A 12,972-nucleotide genomic window follows, 5' to 3' on the forward strand; every position below is an offset into this window, starting at 1 on the left:
ATGATATTAGGTACTAGTCTCCTTGATCACTAGTATGGGTTTCATTGATTCGTTTATCTATCATATGCCTTTGTGTTATCGGGAAATCTAGTGTCCACTCGGAGCTGCTAGTCCCACTAAGACTGGTAGATATCTTATAAACAAACAAACTAAAACTACTTTCTCTTTCCTTTATGAGAAGTAGATAAGAGGGGAACAAAAAACACCAACCTCAGTCTTGCGCTTGGTTCCTTGCTTGGTTCCTCTCCCTTCTGACAGATCCTTGCCGCTTTTCCTTCGTTTACCCAACTTCAAAGAGCACCTGTGGAATCAAAGCAGCATAATACTATCGAAGAACAGAGATCTACAATCATAAACAATATAGGACCAGATATATATTGACCACACAAATGCATATATCATCAAACACACAAGAATGTGGAGGAAAACTTGAATAGCTTTATTAATATCAAGAACAACAAAGAGGATTACAACCAATTGTTCTGACCCAACGTCATCCTCCCAGCATGAAAGCCCTTCTTCACCTCATGAAAAGCTTAGATCACCCAACACTATGATATTCCACCAAGAAACCAACAACACTTCCTTACAAGATACAAAATTCTAGCCTCTGGATCTCTGGGATGAGGGATCCATATATAGATGATTGCAAGGGGGTGAGTCAGCTTCTGGGATTTTGATTAGTGTCCTCTCTCTGATAGTTCTTGATTCCACTTGGAGATTGATGATCTCTTACTCATCCATGGGCAAATTCAGAGAGGCAAGTGTCACAGGAGAAGTTTCTGGAAGATTCCATGACGATCCACCTTGCAAACTGTCTCTGCCATTTGTCTACTCTCGCCCATCACACCCTATAGAAGGGCTTTCCCGTATGTATCGCACCCTTTACACTGGGCAGGTGAGATGCATCACACCCTTTGCACTGGGCAGTTTGTATGGTCCAGCTTTGACCAGTTCTGAGCAGTTTTCTGTGGAGAACTTCTGGGAGATGATGTAATCAGCCGACCTTGTTCTTTTAGGGTGTGAAGCAACACTTTTAGGGGCTTAGGAGCCCTTGGTTTATGGACATGTATGATTGGGTTGCAGTGCCCAAAAATGTCTATAACGGTCGCCCCCTAAAGCATGAGGTCGTTAATCTTTTGATGTCGGGTGAAATGCTTTATTATGAGGATCCGAAGTTTTTTTGAGCTGGAAGGCGACCTGTAATAAGATACAATACAATACATTATCCTCATAATATTTTTCATGATCTAGCTGAGGCCGGCATTCCCATTCTCAGCTTTTTAAATTCATTTCCATGTACATAAGACAGACAACCGTCTGTGTGGCAGACTGATGATTTTGATAGAGCCATCATCCTTTGATTCGGATGATCATCTGTGCAGCAATGATGTACATTTGATGTCTTTATTTTCCTGAATATATCGCAGCCCGGATGGATGAAACTAGATCCAGGGTCTTCAAACTTGTCCAATCTTCACTCGGAGTACAAGTTGATCCATGTGAAAGATGTTCTAGAGTCGAACATGGAAAGACATCACCTGATTACCAGCCAATGATGTAAGCTGTTAACAAGCGCGAGAGGAATCACCGATAATGATGATGACCCTCAATGTACTACAGTACAATTCACGTGGTGTGAAAAAGGGACTTGCCGTCGAACACAACGCAAAATCTTTCAGTTGAAGGTCATTGATGTAAACCTGTCGCTGGAAGTGAGAAACTTGCCATTGAGGAATGCAAGCTTAAAAGTACTGAAAGGGTTGTTCCTAAGTCGGCCTCTTGGATAATGAGCTGATGTCTAGGAAGGCCTTAATGAATCCCACATCTACGACACAGAATGGAGTAAATGATTTTTGGAGGTGAAAACGATCTGATGTACAGGGTTCAGGGTGGTGGTCATGAAAGAATGGAGCGTGAATGTATTGTAGCAGATGAGACACAGGTGAATTCTCTGAGCGACTTCTCTTGAGCATGCCAGCGACACTGACATGGAATGGTAGCGTTACCCCCAAATATGGATGGTGTGATGGACCAATGGCGATATGACCGGTGAACGAAATAACCCAACCCGACTCGAATGTGGAGTGAAAGTGTCATGTTCAAGAGCGACTTGCTACCAATAAAGTTTTTTCAAGTTTTCTTCCCAATTTTTCCCCAGTCATTGTTGACCAGTACCTCTTTATTTTTATCAAGCTTGAGGAGGATAACATATGCTTGTTCTATAATCTGCCCTTCGGGCAAACCCGTCGCTATTTTTTAATGAGCCTAGCGATAGTGAAACTCGTTCTTGTCTGTATGGACAAGTTTGTCGCTATTTGGTTTTAACAAGTTTAATGACAAAGATAACTCGGTCCTTTTCAATTTTAGAGAGTCTGAAAGGGGTGCAAAGGAAACTCCAATAATCCTTTTTCATCATATAATCCCTTAAGTCCGAAAAAGTATAAAATAATACGAAAGGGATGAATTTTCGATAATTTTAAGGAGCCAAACAAAACAAGCGCTCGATATTTTTGTGTAATAATCCCTTAGGTCCAAAAAGATTAAAATCTAGAGGAGGGATAGCACTTTCGGTAGCTTTAATGAGCTGGAGAGGCCAATTTCTCGTCAATATTTTCATATTTTACGAGTCAGATGAAAAGAGCTTAAAGGAGACTCGTCTTTTGAGGAACGAGTGATAATTTTAGGTAGCAGTTGATTCCAAGTAGGGTTTGGAATTTTCCAATCACGGTAGTGTCACAAGGATGGCTAATAGGATCACTCTTCGCAGCTGTTCCTCAAAAGGGGTAAACAATCAAATGGAGGTGAATGATCAGCTAAAACAGAGTGGAGGTGATGGTAAGAACACGACCAGGGCTCAAAAGCTGATGATAATGCATTCACAATGGTTATTTACCGGGGATTGGTTCATTTTTTAATGAGCTTAAACTCTGGGGGAAACATTTGCTCATTGCTAAGGTTTAATTTTTAATGAGCTTGAACTTCGCATAAAAACTGCTCGTGCCAGTCGTATAATAAGGATGTCTCATCGATAGGTTCAATTTTTAGGGAGCTTGCACCATTCGAAACTTTGCTCCGGATCCTTTCATTATGGAAGCTAGGAATGACCAATCCTACGAGTTTAAAGGGTTGAGAAACTACAAACTAAGAAAATAAATGGTCGCTCTTTACTTTCAGGCAAAAAGGTTTGCATGCCCCCAGGCATAGCGAAGTAGAGTTTCTAGGTTACCATATGAAAGCTCTCGCATATGCGAGATTGCTCCATCTGTGTTGCAGACAAAACACTTCCTTGGCGATGTCTATCAAAATAGACAAAGGTGAGTGGCGCGGTCGCCTCCACTCACATAACTTTGACGAGGGAATCTTATTCCAGTCTAATCCCATTTTCCTAAACGGACGGGTGTGTCAGACTAGTCATATATCCTCCGTGGAAACCTACCCTATGCCCAAGGTTTTCCTGTCGAAACAGACCAGGGTGCATGCCCCCTGGGTTTCAGTCATGTCCTCCCGAATCACTCGTGCTCTTCAGGTGGACGGACTGGAAATTGATGAGACATTCCTTGCATGAAAAGACCATTTAGGGATGGCATTTGACTATTAGCTATGTGTGAGCTGGGAAACGAAAGCTGGTCTACGAGCTGGACCACTCGGCCTTCATGCGGAAAACACATTACTCTAAAGAGTGAGGAGACAATGGCTCCCATGCTATAAATATAGTCGCGTCCAAGGAGTAGATTATAATCTAGAGGTCCTTGGACTACCATTACGTTTATATAAATGGTTTTCCTTCTCAACGTTATGGGCACATTGGGAAGGATCCCTAACGGTCGACTAGTTCCTTTGTCGAAGCCTGTTAGATTTCTCATCTCAGGCAGAAGCGATGGTGAACCAAGCGCTTCCCAAGCAGTTGAGGAAAGGATACTCACATAAGCCCCTTCATCTATGATGGTACCGACCATGATCATTTTGTAAGCTTGTACAATGATTTGGAATGGTACATTAGCCGGTAAACGGGGTCTGCCTAGTAGATTCCAATCGAAGGAAATGACTAGGTTGCTTGGAGGTGGGACCGAATAGATGGCCGGATATGACTCTGACGAACTTCCTTCCTGCGGTAAAGGAACGGGTAGATTTCACCCATGTTCATCGGAATCTGTGCTTACGAAAAGAATTTGAACGGTGTCGTTCTCATTCTCTTTGGTGATTGTATCATCTGAAGATGGACCTTCTGAAGACAAGACCGGGTCGATTGCCTTCTCAACCTTTTGACTTTTGTCTGGTATGGATTTAGCAGGTTTATCTTCAACGACAGATGCTTCGACCAACCACAATGGCATGTCAGTCAGATTTTCAACTAGCGATGGACTCGGCAAGAGTTTCTTGTATCCAGGAGGAAGTCGTAGCAGTGAAGCAGGACGGTTATCCAAGACTCTTTTAGCTTCGTCTAGGAAGGGACAGCAGTGGACGACGTGATCGCCTTCACACAGTTTACAAGGAAATTTACATTTCCTTTTCTGTCCAAATTCTTCGCTTTCACTAGTTGATGGTGTACTTTCAACATGATCTTTAGAGGTTGATGACACCAGATTGTGCAAACGAGGAGACCAGTCCCTTAAGATCCGAGACATGCAAGGACAATCTCGATGATAATGGTCTCCTTCGAAAATGACACATGGAGATTTAGGCTTGGATGGTGCAGTGTGTGGATTTTCACTAGACGATGCCCGATTACCCCTTTTCATCTTTGGCTCCTTCTTCTTCCTCTCTTTCTTCTCCTTCCCCTTCTTCTCCTTCTTAGTTACTTGATTTTTGGCTTTACCAGCTTCATCAAGCGAAGAGGAAGGAGGAGAGGGAGAATCGGATGAAGTAGAAGGTTGGGGGGGTAACTTTAGTATCATCTATTTGTCGACTCAATTGTTCAGGAATTATGGTGTTCTGAACGATGGAGGTCGAGAAGAGCCATATTGGCAAGCCAATCGTCAATCTTGGAAGTGACAATGTGGCCATATGCGGTGCACCAACATCTCCCCAAGAGGAGAAAGGACTAGGATTTCCTCCAAGGGGAAATCCTTGGTTGGTGGACTCCATTTTTCTCAACCTAAGACCAACACAGGAATGGTGATATTATTCCGATTAAATTAAATTTTAGATGCTTTGAAACAACTTGTTTTTTCAATTCTTAAGAGTCGATAAAAAACAAAAGATGACTCTAGTCGCCTTCGATTTTTAATGAGCCTGAAGTGACAAGTGCTCAGATGGACATTTTCCTTTAAGGAGTCTGAAAAGGAATGAAAGAGACTACTCTGGAAATCTAGACAGAAGGATTACCAAACCAATTGTAAAACTACAGAATACTTTTTACGGTACGACAGTCAATCTTCCCGAATTCTGTGTTCAGTGCATTACGATCGATAGGGCGGCAGACACGGCTTCCTATGGGTAAATGATATAGCCTATTGTGGTCTCCTAATATATACTCGACGGTACATGGGAGCACAAGTCCATACTGGCACTTGTCGTCTCAAAGAGGAGGAATCACCCAACCAACAGTGAAAGCGATAGTTACCAGGCTTTACGAAACCGAAATACGTCTCTAGCATAGACTTCTAGATGTTGTGCATTAGGTTCCAAAGCGTTTTTATGCTCGTTGAATTTATTTTACAGTTGATCTTTCTTAAGAAATTTTCCTTTTAGGTTCACCGCGTGATGTAGATATACAATTCCTAAAATGCAATCTAAGATGATAAACAATCATTTAATCTTCTTTTTGCAATGAAAATCCTAGCTACTAAAGAAAGAGAGATGATATTCTTTCAACATAGAGCAGAGAGCACACACTAGATGCACTGTCCTAAATCAAACCAACAAGCAGTCTAAATGCAAATGCACATGCATGTATTTGTTTTCAGCTTTCTTAATGTGTGAATGACAAGAAGAATGCCAAGTACAAATCTGAATTATCTTTTCAAAGCGACAGTACTAACAAATTTCTCTTCAAAAACGAAAGGAAGATAATGACGACACTTTGCTATTTTGAATTGAAAACTGCTTTCGACACTTGAAAAACTACTAATTCAAATCAAATACAAGAGTAACTGTATAATCAATCATCAAGAACAATAGAATTCTTTTCTTTGACTGAAAACGACACTTGCGACACTTTCAAATCAAAAGACGACAGTTTGATTATGCTACTTCTTTGTAAAAGAGAACTGAAAATAGCGCACAATACATAAAAACATTCACAATTCTTTGGAAAATGGAGGCGGAATCATGCAAAAGAAGGGAGTTTCTACAGTGGTATACTAATCACAGACAACAAAACTCCTGAATAAAGAAGAAGAGAGTGAACACAGAAACTAAAATCTGAGAGCAGAAGAGGTCTTGTCTGATCAGCGCACCTGCAACACAGGGAAGGTGCGATGCAGCGCACCTACTGCACACGAGAGGTGTGATGCATCCAGATTCCCAAGAGGAGAAGGTGCGATGGTCCAGGGATGAGACTTCAACTAGGTTCCGGGTCATAGTTTGCAGCTCAGTTCAGGGATTTAGGCCAAGCAAGTGATGTTCAACAAATATGAATCACAGGGGTTGATCTAATGAGGTTACTAGAGCCACCACTAGGGAAATTAGAAGGTTTTCAAATCGATTGTTTAGTTTATAAACAAAACTTGGAGATATACTAAAGCAACATTGATCTACTTTGCACTTACATAGCAAATGCAGTTCGAAGGCTAGCTGGCTTGACTTCAGGCTCCATCTGTAAGTTTATAAAACAAACAAATATAGACAAGCAAACAATCTATTCGCTCCCCAGCAGAGTCGCCATTTTTTTATCGGGAAATCTAGTGTCCACTCAGAGCTGCTAGTCCCACTAAGACTGGTAGCTATCTTAGAAACAAACAAACTAAAACTACTTCTGCTTTCCTTTATGAGAAGTAGATAAGAGGGGAACAAAAACCACCAACCTCAGTCTTGTGGTTGGTTCCTTGCTTGGTTCCTCTCCCTTCTGACAAATCCTTGCCGCTTTGCCTTTGTTTACCCAGCTTCAAAGAGAACCTGTGGAATCAAAGCAGCATAATACTATCGAAGAACAGAGATCTACAATCATAAACAATATAGGACCAGATATATATTGACCACACAAATGCATATATCATCAAACATACAAGAATGTGGAGGAAAACTTGAATAGCTTTATTAATATCAAGAACAACAAAGAGGATTACAACCAATTGTCCTGACCTAGCGTCATCCTCCCAGCATGAAAGCCCTTCTTCACCTCATGAAAAGCTTAGATCACCCAGCACTATGATATTTCACCAAGAAACCAACAACACCTCCTTACAAGATACAAAATTCCAGCCTCTGGATCTATGGGATGAGGGATCCATATATAGATGATTGCAGGGGGTGAGTCAGCTTCTGGGATTGTGATTAGTGTCCTCTCTCTGATAGTTCTTGATTCCACTTGGAGATTTATGATCTCTTACTCATCTCTGGGCGAATTCAGAGAGGCAAGTGTCACAGGAGAAGTTTCTGGAAGATTCCATGACGATCCACCTTGCAAACTGTCTCTGCCATTTGTCTACTCTCACCCATCGCACCCTACAGAAGGGCTTTCCAGTATGCATCGCACCTTTTACACTGGGCAGGTGAGATGTATCGCACCCTCTGCACTGGGCAGTCTGTATGGTCTAGCTTTGACTAGTTCTGAGCAGTTTTCTGTGGAGAACTTCTGGGAGATGATGTAATCAGTCGACTTTGTTCTTTTAGGATGTGAAGCAACACTTTTAGGGGCTTAGGAGCCCTTGGTTTATGGACATGTATGATTGGGGTTGCAGTGCCCATAAATGTCTATAACACTTTGATCCTTTATTATTATTGTGTTTGCAAGTCTGGATTATGAGCATTATAAATATGCATCAAACCATAGCGAGGTCCTTATCAGGAATTTCATTACAAAGGTATGGATTTCATATTCCGGTACTCTTGCTTATGATTCCATAGGAATGAACCTCGGGGATGATTTACTAGTTTGTTCGTTTGTTACTAGATTCGGCCATTAAATCTAGGGAGATCCTGTCTTTTCCGCAAGATGATATTTTTTCTACCTAACATTAGCATCCACGATTAATCTTAAGAAATTTACTTCACAATAACATAAAATATTTAAAATTGAGATATATTAGATCAACAATATAAATTCTTATAAAAATGGACAAACAAAGTACATATGATTTAAGTTACTCCCTTTTTTTAAACTCTCTTATGTTATCTTATTTGTAAAATCATAAAGAAAAATAATAAGAATAACATTGAAATACAAACTCTTATAAAAAATGATAACGGTGATATGATTCAAGTTTTACTCCTATGCCCCTAGATGGGATGTCTAATGGTGACAAGTGGAGGCTTGCATTGTTGTTGTCCTACTAAGCTTTAAAGGGTGAGGAGGTGGCATGCGTCCCCCTTTAAAACTTATGTTGGCATTCACCTTCACATTGCAGGTGATATACGTTAATGTTTGATGACAAGTTATGTAGTGCAATCACATACAATTTTAATGAAAAAAATCATGGTTTGTCTCAACAATCTACAATCTTAAAGGTTGGTTGGTACTAAGTTGTTTCTCGACCCACTCCAATCTAGCCCCCCCATGGGCCACCATCCTTTCTAGTTAGAGTATTCCATCATGATGCTTAGTACCATAAACTAGCATGAGGATTTGCTTCCCATGATGATTATGAATGATTTGAAGACAAAATCATGCAACATGATTTCCTTGTTCAATCCTAAATGGTTGGTTCATATTCTCAAAATTTCTGGCTCTTTCTATTTAAATCCCTCATTTTTTGGGGTTTTCCTTGGCTTCTATCCTAGCTCATCGATGCCTTTACAAGTCTTTCTCACTTTAACAGTGCCCTGACTTAGCTGGCAGAAGATAGGAGCTCAAGAATTCTAGATTTCTCTCTCTTCATGGTTCCTATCATGTAGCTCTAGTTGGGTATACCATCTCCATTGTGGCTTCTCCCTTGATCCCCCATACTCTAGCCTCTTTCCTGGTTCCTGGGCCTCCCCTCCTTGTTATTGTAGATAAATTAATTATTTATCATCCAGTTTGCTATTGGGATCCTGGCTCTTCTCCCATTTGCAACACTCAACACTCTCTTGACCCTCTCTTGGTCAACTCCTAGGGAAAGCAGTGTGTCTAATGGTTTTGGTTCACCATGCCTTATCAACAAGCAAGAAGTCAACAAGGGACAATGTATTATAAAGAGAAAGGAGGCTCTCAAGCACAACAATGGGTTGGGAGTTATTCCTTTCATTATTGAGAGCATACCCCTTAGCTGATTTAGGAAGAAATAATGCAAGTGGAATGAGACATCACAAAAGAAAGACATTGTTTAACAAAGACTAAAGTTTTAGCTAAGGCGGTTGATTAGATGCCAGATATTGGTCACACTCGTGAGCACTACAACTAGTACATGTACATGGTTGACATATATTGACACTCGAAGTTATTGTTAGATATAATATAATTTATTGGATTGGAATAAGGAAAATGATGAGATTATTCTAATGCTTGATGAGATGCAACTTACAATAGACTCTTTGGATTATAGGATCAACCACGTGGAAACTCACCTTAACATACCCCTAAATATTATCTGCTCCCTTGGTAGTACCTTTAATAGTTATAGAACTGAAGCTTTGGGTTGGTATGAATCAATTAAGTATAACATTGACAGCAGGTATTCCCGGCTTGGACAAGTTGGGATGATAACCACCCGTTTAATGGAACTAAGAGAACTATGCTAACCATGTTCTTCAGGAAACCTAACAGAATCGGGATCGCAGGGATAAGTATATCTATTATTATCTATGTATTTATGCCTAATGACCCTCAGCACCTAACGTCTTTATGCTGTTTATTGATGACCGAGCCAATAAGCGGGGGGGAAAGCCTCCAACCAATATTGACCCCCGCCCAGTTCCGTGCCAGGGGGAGGGAGCACCCTCAAACCCCCAAAGGCGGCCCCCACCGACAGAAGAAGTGTTGACAGCTAGCCCTATGCAAGCAACAACCATGGCACCAGCCATGGAAATGTTTATTGAGCGTAGCGAGCCACCCTCTCGGGGTAAGGTTACGCCTCGCTCTACCTGTGCAAGAAAGAAAAGAAGGTCAGTAAGTAAGGCCTTGCCCTCCTTCCTTATAAGTCAATAAAAGAAGCTAAGGGTATTGAGTAATTGAAAGCCTACACAGTCACTCCCACACTGATTGGGTCAGAAGGGTATTTCAAAAGGAACCCTGCCACGATCCTTACTTCTATGCCTGCCAATAGCCAATTTCCTTGCCCTTAGTATGATAACACCTGCGCTTTGAGGGGAATAAATCAAAAGGCCTGAATGGGAGGGATTACCCCTATGCCGGCTTTATGCTTTCACAGGTATCTAATGAGTCGGAAGGCTCCCACAGGAGAAGGTGGGGAGGCCAAGACCGCAGGTACATCCCACTCTGAATTTGATAAATCCAAATGGAAATAAATTTCTATAATAATTATTGTTGTAATATTTTTCTTTATCTCTATTTGTTCAGAGCATTCACAACCCTAGATGCATAACTCTTCAATTCGTTTTTTGGGTCAAACACTTTTATTTTAACACATACTTTTTGATACTCACTCAAATTATGTATCTCGTGTCGTTTCCCAAATGAAAAATTACAATAAACCTAACTTTATTCTGTTGTTTTTTTTGTTTCCAAGTAAATTTTTGACTTCTAAAAAAGGTTTTACTTATTTTTAAAACATAATCCCATACCATCCTACTCGAAAAAGCATATGGAAAAACACAACATTATTGAAGCAAGAAAATAGAAGAGAACTTAATATTGAAAAATTATAATAATAAAAATAATTTCTAAAATAGAGATATGGTAATATAATTTTTTTGTAATAACATATAATAAATGTTTATTGAAACAGATTTAATATGAAACATATAAGAATTGGATAAAATCTCTAAATAAACAATAATCTATCAACAATATCATAATTAGTACAATCATATTAAAAATATTAATGTGGTTAATATAACATAAGATTTCATAAATATAACAAAAAAAACTATGCAACAGGAAGAATGTCTTACCAATACACATGTTTACCTTATTAACCATGTATAAAAAGATTATGGGTCAATTTTAACTTGAGAGAAAAAAAGAATTACACATCTTATTGTAAAATGGACCACTTTGTTGAATAAAATGTATTTATATATTAATTTCCCCATGTAATTAGCAATGAACATATTAAAATTGGAATAAACTCAAATCCCTAGAAAATTGGTGGGCAGGGAACTAGCTATGTGGCACAAATATAAATTTTTAAATTTATTAAAAGTCAATGCAACCCCCTTATAATCTAAGCATATGTTGACCATATTCCCTGATCAATATAGACCACAATATAGACCGTGAAGTAAAAATTAAAAATAAAAAGTCAACATATCCTCATCCACATTAAATTGAAATAAGAAGTCTTAAGCAATTAAAAATAATAATAATAATTTTATTCTATAAAAATATCATAATAATTAAACACCAATTTTTTAATTAAAGATTATTTTTTAAAATATATTATAATGTAAAAAAGAAAAGTCCAAGAATATAACTAGTAACTTAACATCAAAGAGTGTCTTAATGATACTCACTTTACATTATAACATTTTTAATCTGTTGGCGAAATAATAACACTTCTAAAACTTATTACATTTTACTTAGATTTATTATAAATTATGAATTTGGGTTTTATAAATACAGAAAAATAATAATTATTTTATTTTTAAAATTTATATATAATTAAAATTTATATCTGAAACAAAAAAATAATTGAAAAATAAAATTAGTTTGGAATCTAACGCTTTCTGCGATAAACGCCAAGTCATCTGGTTCATATCAACCATCAGCAAGGCCAAAAACTACAACTTTTCATTTTAAGCAGATACAGGAATTAACATATTTCAAAATAAAAGAGTCTGTACTTTTTTTATTTCTATAAAGGGAAGTCTCTTGGAATTCATACATAATCTATATGTGCAGGAGAGCTAAGCTATCATTTTTCCAAGCCGTTGGTTTTCTCTTGTACAGACTTCTGCAAATCATCCATGGCCGCCTTGCGGGCCTCCTCCTCCAGGAACGAGGGGCTCAATCTGACCATTAAAACACAGAATTCCCTTTCGTCGAGGGCTCCATCGCCGTCCAAGTCACCTTCCTCGATCATCGCCTGAAGCTCCTCATCATTTATATAATCGATTCCCATTCCCATTCCCAGGAGCGCGGCGTTCCTCTTAAGACTATTGAAGGTGATGAGACCTTTCTCTGGATCTGCCAGGAGACGGAAGCCATTACAGAGCTCCTCTATCAATCCCTCCTCCCCCAGTTTCTCTGCCATCACGGGCAGATAGTCCTCAAACTGAAACCCAACGGTGGGTTTCTCCTTCATTCCCTTTGTCGGTTGGGCATGCAAACCTCTTTCCTTGGCCATGGAAAATTTCAGTACCTCCGATGAAGAAGAAAGGATGCAGCGAAAGGAATGAAGGTGTTGGTATATAATCAGCTATGGCGTTGAAAGATAGAGGAAGAGATTGAGGTGATATTCCCAGAAGGTGCAGAGGGAAGGCCCGGAAGCTTCCCGGAACGCAATGACAGCCGCCCAGACGCACGCCCCAAGTTCCTACACAGCCACGTGCCCTGAATTTGTAAAGTAAGTCAACTCAGATGCGTCCAAACTTGAAACTTTTATCCCTAGGAAGAAGTAATACTTTTAATTAAAAAGATCTCTGCCTGATTAATGCTCTAAATTTATTTAAAAAACACAAATTAAATAGAATGAGCTTCTTAGGTTTCATTAAAGCGAAACTTCCATTTGCTTTATTTTATTTGAAATCCACAAATAGGAACATACCATT

The 12,972-nt window shown here is 39.3% G+C and overlaps 1 pseudogene; it reads right to left on the reverse strand.

Annotated features, from left to right (window-relative positions):
- Positions 1 to 12,014: 12,014 nt before the first annotated feature.
- On the reverse strand, positions 12,015 to 12,627 carry LOC149233234 (calcium-binding protein PBP1 pseudogene; annotated as a pseudogene).
- Positions 12,628 to 12,972: the final 345 nt, after the last annotated feature.

The sequence above is a fragment of the Pinus tabuliformis genome, chromosome J (assembly GCF_031772625.1).
Source record: "Pinus tabuliformis cultivar Carrire ecotype Pingquan chromosome J, CPIR1, whole genome shotgun sequence".
In the NCBI taxonomy this organism is placed as follows: Eukaryota; Viridiplantae; Streptophyta; class Pinopsida; order Pinales; family Pinaceae; genus Pinus; species Pinus tabuliformis.